This window comes from Durio zibethinus, chromosome 14 (genome assembly GCF_047325235.1).
Source record: "Durio zibethinus cultivar Kanyao isolate XHJ-2024 chromosome 14, ASM4732523v1, whole genome shotgun sequence".
Classification (NCBI taxonomy): domain Eukaryota; kingdom Viridiplantae; phylum Streptophyta; class Magnoliopsida; order Malvales; family Malvaceae; genus Durio; species Durio zibethinus.
The window spans coordinates 13359813-13371308 of NC_143175.1; positions in this window are offsets into that span (position 1 = coordinate 13359813).

Genomic DNA, 11496 nt, shown 5'->3' on the forward strand with positions numbered 1-11496 from the left:
GTTCTTCCCCAACTACATATTCCATAGTCACATTTATCAAGAGGCCACCAATCCCTAGTAGAACAAATGAAGTTTTCATCTGTTTTTCCTATTAAAGCTGTTCTATTAACAAAAATAGTGCCTCTAATAACATTTTCAGTCCTTCTTCTACTTTTTGAAGTGACAAAGATTGAACCTAAATTTAACCAATACAACAAAAAATACAAAAAAAAAGGCATGCTTGATGACACAAAATTGAAATGCAGAAAATGAAAAATACCTTTGAGAAATAACGAGAGTTGTAATGCTTCAACTTTGATTCAGCTCTAAAACAAAATGGGTACCGATGGGTTTAAGTTTGTAGAGTCGGTGAGAGGTGGAGAGAGTTGGTGGGAGGTAGAGATTAAGTTTGTAGAGTCAGTGGAAGGTGGAGGTAAAGAAAATTATTTAAATTCATAAGCCTACCATTTTTTTTGGATTATTCAAGGTATTTTTTGTTAGAAACACCTTGAATAATCCCTTACAAAAAATTCAATAGGGTTATTCAAGGTGTTTTTGGTCAAAAAAACCTTAAATAATCGCATCACTAAATTTTTATGATGGATTATTGAAGGCATTTTTAGCCAAAAACGCATTCAATAATCCTTTCTAAATTTTGTTGAGGAGATTATTAAATGTATTTTTTTTTATCAAAAACACATTCAATAATCCATTTCAAATTTTTTCAAGGGATTATTGAAGATATTTTTGGCCAAAAACACCTTCAATAATCCTTTACAAATTTTGTTAAGGGGATCATTGAAGGTGTTTTTGTCAATTACTGCAGGAGTTTAGGTTTTTAGTGGCATTTTTTTTAACGTTTAGCGTCATTTATAAACGCCACTAAAAGATTTATGACATTTGCAAAAAATGCCAGTCAGAGTGCCAGCTATATACACGTCGCAAAAAATAACGACGTTTTCTATAAAATGCCACTGCTAATATATGAAAAATACCGTTATATTAGCAGTATTTGTATCTGAAAATGCTGTTATATTAGCATTATTTGTATCCAAAAAATACATCTATTTTAGGGGCATTTGTATCTTTGAGACGTCGCTAATTTAGTGATGTTTTTATTAAAAAAATACCGTTACTTTGGTGGCGTTTATATAAAAAAAAATACTGCTAATTTAGTGGCATTTTTTAGTAAATGTGTCGCTATTTTTAGTAGTATTTTATGGTACAAATGTCACTAAATTATTCATTTAGCGATATTTTTGAACACAAATGTCACGAAATTAAGAAATGTATTTTTTTTAAATAAAAAATTTCTGTTAATATTTATTATTTTCATAAACAAGCTTAAATTCAAAAAACTGAAATTAATATAAACTTAATTCATATTCAAATATACATTTAATTAACACAAAGTTTAATAATTAGTATAATAACATTCAAATTTTTTTAATACATTAACAAAATAAAAATTAAAATGTATGAAATTGATGACTGCATAGATTTTGAAGGCTGCCAATTAATGAAGGAATTTTTTCACCTTAGTCATTAACGTGCTCAAGAACCTACTGAATAATATCATACAGTTTTTAACATTTCATTGTAAGCTTTTTTTATATTAAAAAATATAAATATTTACTAAATATAATACCTGAGTTGGTGAACCATCGAGATCAATTCTTGAAAATTATTATTGCACAAAATTCATAAGACAATGGAATCGATCATACAACTGTTGAAATTTTGCACGCTTTTGCTTCATTCTAGCACATTCTTCCTTAATTTTGGCACGCTCTTTTTCTCTTTTTGCTTTCATTTGTTGGAAACATTGTTGTATAGTTTGTAACTCCTTTCTCAATATTGAAATGTCTTGCGAAGGTTGATTTGCTAAGAATGTAAATGGTTGAGAGCTACGTCTATTGTAAGTAGATGGTGTTAGACCCAATCCAAGGCCTCGGACCTATTTGTGCCTTTCTTTCCAACAACTTTTATGAATATCCGATTTTTTAATTTTTGCATGTTGAGAGAACTATCATATGCTATTTCAATCTTAGTAGCCATTTTCTCTTTCGTTTTCTCCTATAAATTAGTCATATACAACTATCAAGTTTAATGATTAATTGATAATATGTTAAAAAGAGTAAATATTTACTTTCTATTAAAGTAGATGTTACAAACTATCACAATTTCTTGTGTTTCGACATTTATGTAAGATCCATATTTTTTTTATATGTGTTAAGTGAAAAAATTTCACACGTCTAATTTTACCGTCCATTTCAATCTCCTATACAAAAACATATGTTATTTGATAAGATACATATCATGTATTTATATTTTGGCCCCTTAACAATACAATAGTCTTAAACAAATGCAAACAATAAAAGCATTTTGGCCTTTTACACATATCAATCATGGAAACCAAATTCAATTATTTGGACAAGTTTAATATCATGGATTGAAGCCATTCAAATTGTTGAAAGCCATCCAAAATTTTAATTTGTATTTTTGCTTTTAAAGACAAAAATAGTTGCAAATAGACATAAAAGATAACTTTTTCACCTATATCAACTGTAGAAACCAAGTTCAATCAACCGAATAAGTTTAATATTAAGTATTAAAGCTATTCAAACTGTTAAAATACAACAATAACAACAAATTTGTATTTTTACCTAAAAAGACATAAACAATAGCTTTTTCATACATATCATCCGTGTCGACTAAGTTTAAAACTTTCGATAAGTTTAATATCATGTATTGAAACTATCAAAACTATTAAAACAAAATAATAACTGTTAATTTGCATATTTACCTTTTAACGGCACAAAAAATTCATTGATTGGAATAAGTTTAAAATCATAAACTTACTTTTTTTTTTTCTTTTTTGCAAAACTTTTTGATCCACTTGTGTGGCTATATTTCTGTTGCTTCTGCTACCAATCCCAATTTGTTCTCTTTTCTATCATAAAAAATAATTACGTATATGGTAGAAATACAAATATTACTAACTAAAGCATAAAATACTTTCCTTATTTCATTCTACTATACAAATTTATAAATTAGTACCTCTTATTTACTTGAGAACCAAAATCTAAGTAATTGTTCATATTGTCACCTAATCACATTACGGGGTAGATTTTTCATCGTCGTCTCTACATTAGTGTTTCAATCGAAATACTTATTCTTTAAATTATGCTAATAATCTTTCCATTTTTTCCAATGACTTAAGTACAAATGAAATTGGTATTTCAAGTACAAATCTTAACTGTAATAATACAATAAGAAAAGTTTGAATAAGTAAACAAAATGTAAAATAATTATATTTTTATATATAATTAAATATACTAATACCCCGATAAAGTTTAAAGCATTGACCTTAACTTTTATTGGAAGTTTATGCCATTTTTCATAATAAATAGCCAATTTCATTCCATTACGGGCAAACATGCCTAGAAATTCAGCAAATAGTTAAGCCTCTTCACCAATTGATTACCTATCAGAGTTTGTAGACACTACAATACACTCATTCAGAGGTAGTGCAAATAATTCTTTCAAAGTTGTATGGCATCTGGTCCTCCGTTAACCATTGTTATCAACTATAAAAAATAAAAAATAAATTTGTAAAATGGCAATACTTTTATCATTATAATCGAATTCTAAATATGGGGTATATGATACATGCATTCAAATTTAAAGCATAATCAATTAACGGGATATTATCTAAACATGGACTTCCCATATTGACAGATTTAATATCAATTGAAAGGTTAGAAGTGACTAAGTTAAATCTGACAGTACATTCATTTTCCTTCAAAAGATTCAGTCCATAACCAATATCAACAGATGCTGCAAATGATTTTAAACTAATATCTCTGATATATATTTTTTTCAATCTACTCTTTCGTATTGTAGCTTACCTTCATAATAAAAGTGAATATATAAAAGATATTAGTTTAGAACATATATAAAGACATTGAAAAGCTAAGAAATCATAACCTACGATATATAAAAAAACATATCGATTTAATTAAATCAAAAAATAATGTGTGATTTACAATACAATAAATATACAATAGCGAATGCGACATTAATTACATACAATCATTTACTATATTATGTCTTAAACACTCGAATTATAAAATATAGATGATCCATCATGGTTCATAAATATCTTCAGTGACATCTTCGTGGACCCACTGAGTGTAGGTACTGGAGATATTTTCATCCAAGTTTTGTTCAGCAAATGGATAACATTCAGTTCTATGTTCAACATCATCTCTAGTATCTAACCCTATATCAAATAAGTCTTTAGATATGTTTCAAAGAATAACAAAATAACTCAATTCTTTGGGATCTTTAGAATAAAAAACTTGTTTGACTTAAAATGAAAAAATATAAGGTTCATCGATGAGTTGTTATCCAGTGTGAATTAATTGAAAAAAATTTATAAGTGTAAATCTATATCGATATTTCTTAATATCCCTCACACTATTCACATCAACCTAATCACATTGAAATAAAATAACTTTTCACTTGCTATAATAATCTAACTCAATGATGTTATTAATCATGCCATAATAGTCAATATTTTCTTCTAAAGGGTTTATGTCCCTAGCACTAGCATAGCTAGTAGTTGATGAAGTAACAACAACTCTTGAATTTTGTGTACTTTTAAATCTCTCACGTGATTTAGTGTGAAATCTAAATCTATTGATAATGAAACTTTTATATCGTTTCACAATCTTGTTCGAACCTTGTGAAAGATACTTTATCTATTCACTAACAAGCCTTCCACTCCAAACTTATAAAAGTGGAATGAATATATATATGTTATTAATGTTAGTTATACCTAAGCATTTTATGTAAATTTCTCATAATAGAAAGTATGGCATTATTTACAGTTGCTCCTAACCATTCATGAAAGTTTTCGGTGAACAACTTATCAAGCTCTTGAGGGTTTGATCATCGATAATATGCATGAGCTCTCATTATACTCACTACAAGGCATCATGATAAAGTATTAACAATAAAAAAAATAAATTATGCTTAATGTAATGAATAATTTCTTTGCTAAAAAACTTACGTGTGAAACAATTCAATTGAGTCATGATGAAAAAAAACATATCGATGTGTTTGTGCCCAAGATTTATCATCTAACTTCACCATTTTAGCTTTGCTTATTGGTTGTCTAAAACTTTGAAAAAGATAACTATAGGCAGAGTCAATATGTTGCATACCAACATTTTTTTATGGTCTATTAAATCTCGTTTCAATGTCTTTTAAATAATGAGAATAAAATGTCATACACTCTTTTGCTAAATATCCTTCAGTAATAGAACCTTTCGAAAAGCGTTTGTTACGACAATAACACTTTAACCTCCCCAAAAACCTATCGCATAAAACATTAGTCATATATCTTTTTAACTAGAGTGGCATGATCATTAATAAAAACCTAATCAATCTATTAACAAATAATATCTTTCGATAGGATACATCAATTGATAACAAATCGGCCCACCAACTTTTGCCTCATATGAAAGGTGGATAATCAAATGCATCATAATAGTGAAGAAGTTTGAAGGAAAAATCTTCTCTAAATGGCATAAAGTATTCACAGCTCGATCTTGAAGTTTGTCAAGCTCTTTCACATTCATACATTTCCCATATAGATATTTAAATATGTTACTCAATTCAATTACCACAGAAGTAACTTGCTTTGATATTGATGAACGTAAAGCAATTAGAAGTAAGTCTTGCATCAAAATGTGATAATCATATGACTTCAATGAAAAAAGTTTTTGCTTATTCAGATTCACATATCTTGATATATTTGACACATAGCCATCTGAAACTTTGACATTTTTTAAAACCTTGCAAAGCACATCTTTTTTAGCTTTAAAAATCCCAAAATAGGCAGCAAACAATTGATATTTACCATTAGAAAGTAACTTAGAATGAAGGTCAGGGCGAATCTCTATATCAACTAAGTCAAGCTGACTCTTTAAGTCATCATTTAATCTTTTATTCACATTGAAAATTGTTCCAATAAAATTTTCGCAAACATTCTTCTCTATGTGTATCAAATCAAGGTTATGGTGTAATAAATTATATTCTCAATAAGGTAACTTAAAAAAATATTTTTTTTCAATAACTCATACTCACTGGGGTTATCTTCTTCATTGTCCTCTTTATTATTTTGAATATCAAGATCACCAACTTAAGTATCAGTATCACTAACTTGAGTATCAGTATCACCAACTTGCATAATATAAAGCCAAACACCTTTAAAGATGTCCCTCACTTTTTTTCTTGATGAAGTCAATTTTTTCATAAGAAAAATTGATATCTTTTAATTTTAACAAGATATTAGACCTACTAATTGATAAAGATGATCTCTTCAACTTTTTAGTTCTATCAAAAAGATATTTTTGAAATATAAATCTATGATTATTATCTAACCATCGATGATGTCCCATATAACAGAACTTCCTACTATTAGGTAGCCACTTCGAACATGTCTATGCAGCACAACATGGATAAGCATAACGACCTTTTGTACTCCAACCAGATAAATTTACATAAATAAAAAAATCATTAATAGTCCATAATAAAGTAGCACGCATATTGAAGTTTTCTTTTTTAGATGCATCATAGGTTTCAACTCTTTCTCATAATTACTTTAACTTTTTAATAAAAGGTTATAAGTAAATGTCTATATCATTACCTGAACTTTTTTTCCTAAGAATTATCATAGACAATATAAATGATTGTTATCTCATAGCAATCCATGGTGGCAAATTGTAAGAAATCAATATAACTGGCCAAGTACTATAAAAAGACTCATCATTTTAAATATGTTGAATCCATCAGATGCTAGTCCAAGCATAATGTTTTAAGGATCATATGCAAAATCTGAAAATCTAGAATAAAATGATTTCCATGCCAAAAAATTTGTAAGATACCTCAATGATCCATCATTCATCCATTTTTCATGATGCCACCTCATTAAATCTACAGTTTTAGAAAACATGAAGAGTCGTTGAAGTCTTAATATTAATGAAAAATAACGTAAAACCTTAACATGCTTCTTTTTTATATAAATCTCATCATCATTCTCATTCAAATTTTCATCGAGGTTTCTATCCACCCAACGAGAAATACCACATAAATGACAAGATTCTTGATTTTTCTCTCACCCCAATACAACATGCAATCATTGGGACAACTATGAATTTTTTTATATCTGAGACCTAAATCCTTGATCATCTTCTTGATTTCTTATAAGATTTAGGAATTTTTGTAAAAGAAAACATTTCTTTTGTTAACTCTAATAATAAAGTCAGAGAGTTTTTCGTCCATCCACATAAGCATTTCAAGTGAAAAAGATAAACACAGAAAGATAACATTGAATGCTTGATCTCTCATAAAGTTCTTTATTCATATCCTCAAGCAACTTATAAAACTTTGATGCTTATTCTCTAGGTTGTTAGTCATCTACACCTATCTCAAGTTCACCAAATTCATTCATTTCAACATTGGACTGATTAAATCCATCATTTTGGAAAGAAAGATTACGAAATATTGGTTATGAATGTTAAAAGCATCTTGCAATATGCCATCAATATCATCTGCTATAAAAAGATTATGTTGGTGTTAGAAAGCTCTTGAAGTTGAAAGAACTCTAGTAGAAGACCTTGATGGTACAGACTCTCCATGAAAATATCAATTAACATATTTGGAGAAAAATTCAATACAAATTAAATGTTCAAAAATAACTTCACGCATTTGCCAATCGATATTAGCACACTTTACACATGGGTATAATATCATATTATCTTCACTTGTATTCTTAAATGTAAAATTAAAAAAAATTTTACTCCATCTTTATACTCTTGACTTAATTTTGACTTTTGCATCCAACTTTTATCCATTTAGTACTTACTACATTATTAGACCAAATGTATATAAATAATTTATATAAAAATGAATATGTAAAATACTTATGTTTACTATGATTTAAACAAAAGATAATAACAACACCAATACTTACAAAATACCAAAACCTCTTATTGTGAAGTATTTTATCAGCTACCTGATATTTTGAATGTTAAAACTCTACTAGTAATGTAGATAGTACCCAAGAGTATTTGTAGTTGGGGTTGAAATAGGGAAAAACAGGTAGAAAAAAAACCCAAAAAATGAAGAAAATGAAAGAGAAAGAAAAGTGGATAATGGGTTACAAATGGATATTTGAGGAAAGTGGGTTTTGGAGAAAATTATTTAAACAAAAAAAAATCACGAATTACAAAAGTTGAAGGAATAGTCAAATAAAGTAAAAGCTCAAGTAAATAACTAATGAATAGTCGAAATATGGTTCTAAAAGACAATGCTCGAATACTAAAAGCTGAAGAAAAAGGAAAGTAAAAGTTGGTCTAAAAAAATAGTAAAATAATGAAGATAAAGCTTAAAGTTGGTGATTGGATGCGCTAAGTTTGGGGATAATTTTATTGGATCGGATTATTGAAGGCGTTTACTAAGAAAAATACCTTCAATAATTTTTTCATAAATATTTTTTGAATATATTATGGTGCCTTAAACAAAGTTGTAGTAGAATTGTTTGGGATTATTAAAAGCGTTTATGCCCCAAAAATGCCTTCACTAATTTCATCTAAGTTTTATAATGTATTTATTTAAGGCATTTTTTGCATAATGTGCCTTCAATAATTCTCTCATTTTTATCTGTGAATATCAGTGAAGACAGTTTTCTAATAAAATACATTCAATAATTTTTTTTAAAAAATTTTTTGAGATTATTAAAGGCATCTTCTTTACAAAACGCCTTTAATATTACATTACTAAAATTTTAAGAGGTTATTGATTTTTTATAAGATTTAGGGATTTTTGCAAAAGAAAATATTTCTTTCGTTAACTCTAATAATAAAGTCAGAGAGTTTTTCGTCCATCCACATAAGCATTTTAAGTGAAAAAGATGAACACAGAAAGATAACATTGAATGCTTGATCTCTCATAAAGTTCTTTATTCATATCCTTAAGCAACTTATAAAACTTTGATGCTTATTATCTAGGTTGTTAGTCATATACACCTATCTTAAGTTCACCAAATTTAATCATTTCAACATTGGATTGATTAAATCCATCATTTTGAGAAGAAAGATTATGAAATATTGGTTATGAATGTTAAAAGCATCTTGCAATATGCCATCAATATCATCTGCTATAAAAAGATTATGTTGGTATTAAAAAACTCTTGAAGTTAAAAGAACTCTAGTGAAAGACCTTGACGGTATAGACTCTCCATGAAAATATCAATTAACATATTTGGAGAGAAATTCAATATAAATTAAATGTTCAAAAATAACTTCACGCATTTGTCAATCGATATTAGCACACTTCACACATGGGTATAATATCATATTATCTTCACTTGTATTCTAAAATGCAAAATTAAGAAAAGTTTTCACTCCATCTCTATACTATTGACTTAATTTTGACTTTTGCATCCAACTCTTATCCATTTAATACTTGCTACATTATCAGACCAAATGTATATAAATAATTTATGTAAAAATGAATATGTAAAATACTTAAGTTTACTATGATTTAAACAAAAGATAATAACAAGACCAATACTTACAAAATATCAAAACTTCTTATTATGAAGTATTTTATCAGCTACCTGGTATTCTGAATGTTAAAACTTTGCTGCTAACATAGATAGTACCCAAGAGTATTTGTAGTTGGAGTTAAAATAGGGTAAAACAAGTACAAAAATAACCCAAAAAAATGAAGAAAATGAAAGAGAAAGGAAAGTGGATGATGGGTTACAAATGGATATTTGAAGAAAGTGGGTTTTGGAGAAAATTATTTAAACAAAAAAAAATCACGAATTACAAAGGTTGAAGGAATAGTCAAATAAAGTAAAAGCTCAAGTAAATAACTAATGAATAGTCGAAATAGGGTTCTAAAAGAGAATGCTCGAATACTAAAAGCTGAAGAAAAGGGAAAGTAAAAATTGATCTGAAAAGAGAAATAGTAAAATAACGAAGATAAAGCTTAAAGTTGGTGATTGGATGCGCTAAGTTTGGGGATAATTTTATTGGACCAGATTATTGAAGGCGTTTACTAAGAAAAATGCCTTCAATAATTTTTTCATAAATATTTTTTGAATATATTATAGGTGCCTTCAATAAAGTTGTAGTAGAATTGTTTGGAATTATTAAAAGCCTTTACGCCCCAAAAATGCTTTCACTAATTTCATTTAAGTTTTATAATGTATTTATTGAAGGTATTTTTTGCATAATGTGCCTTCAATAATTCTCTCATTTTTATCTGTGAATATTAGTGAAGACAGCTTTCTAATAAAAATGCATTCAATAATATCTTTTTAAAAATTATTTGGGATTATTAAAGGTATCCTATGTACAAAACGCCTTTAATATTACATTACTAAAATTTTAAGAGGTTATTGATTGCTTATAAGATTTAGGGATTTTTGCAAAAGAAAACATTTATTTCGTTAGCTCTAATAATAAAGTCAGAGAGTTTTTCATCTATCCACATAAGCATTTCAAGTGAAAAAGATGAACACAAAAAGATAACATTGAATGCTTGATCTCTCATAAAGTTTTTTATTCATATCCTCAAGCAACTTACAAAACATTGATACTTATTTTCTAGGTTGTTAATCATCTACACCTATCTCAGGTTCACCAAATTCATTCATTTCAACATTGGACTGATTAAATTCATCTTTTTGGGAAGAAAGATTACGAAATATTGGTTATGAATGTTAAAAGCATATTGCAATATGCCTTCAATGTCATCTACTATAAACGGATTATGTTGGTGTTAGAAAGCTCTTGAAGTTGAAAGAACTCTAGTGGAAGACTTTGACGGTACAGACTCTCCATGAAAATATCAATTAACATATTTGGAGAAAAATTCAATACAAATTAAATGTTCAAAATAACTTCACGCATTTGCCAATCGATATTAGCACACTTCACACATGGGTATAATATCATATTATCTTCACTTGTATTCTTAAATGCAAAATTAAGAAAATTTTTCACTCCATCTTTATATTCTTGACTTAATCTTGACTTTTGCATTCAACTTTTATTTATTTAGTACTTGCTACATTATCAGACCAAATATATATAAATAATTTATATAAAAATGAATATGTAAAATACTTATGTTTACTATGATTTAAACAAAAGATAATAACAAGACCAATACTTACAAAATACCAAAACTTCTTATTGTGAAGTATTTTATCAGCTACCTGATATTTTGAATGTTAAAATTTTGCTGCTAACGTAGATAGAAGCCAAAAGTATTTGTAGTTGGGGTTAAAATAGGGTAAAACAAGTACAAAAATAACCCAAAAAATGAAGAAAATGAAAGAGAAAGGAAAGTGAATGATGGGTTACAAATGGATATTTGAAGAAAGTAGGTTTTGGAAAAAATTATTTAAACAAAAAGAAATCACGAATTACA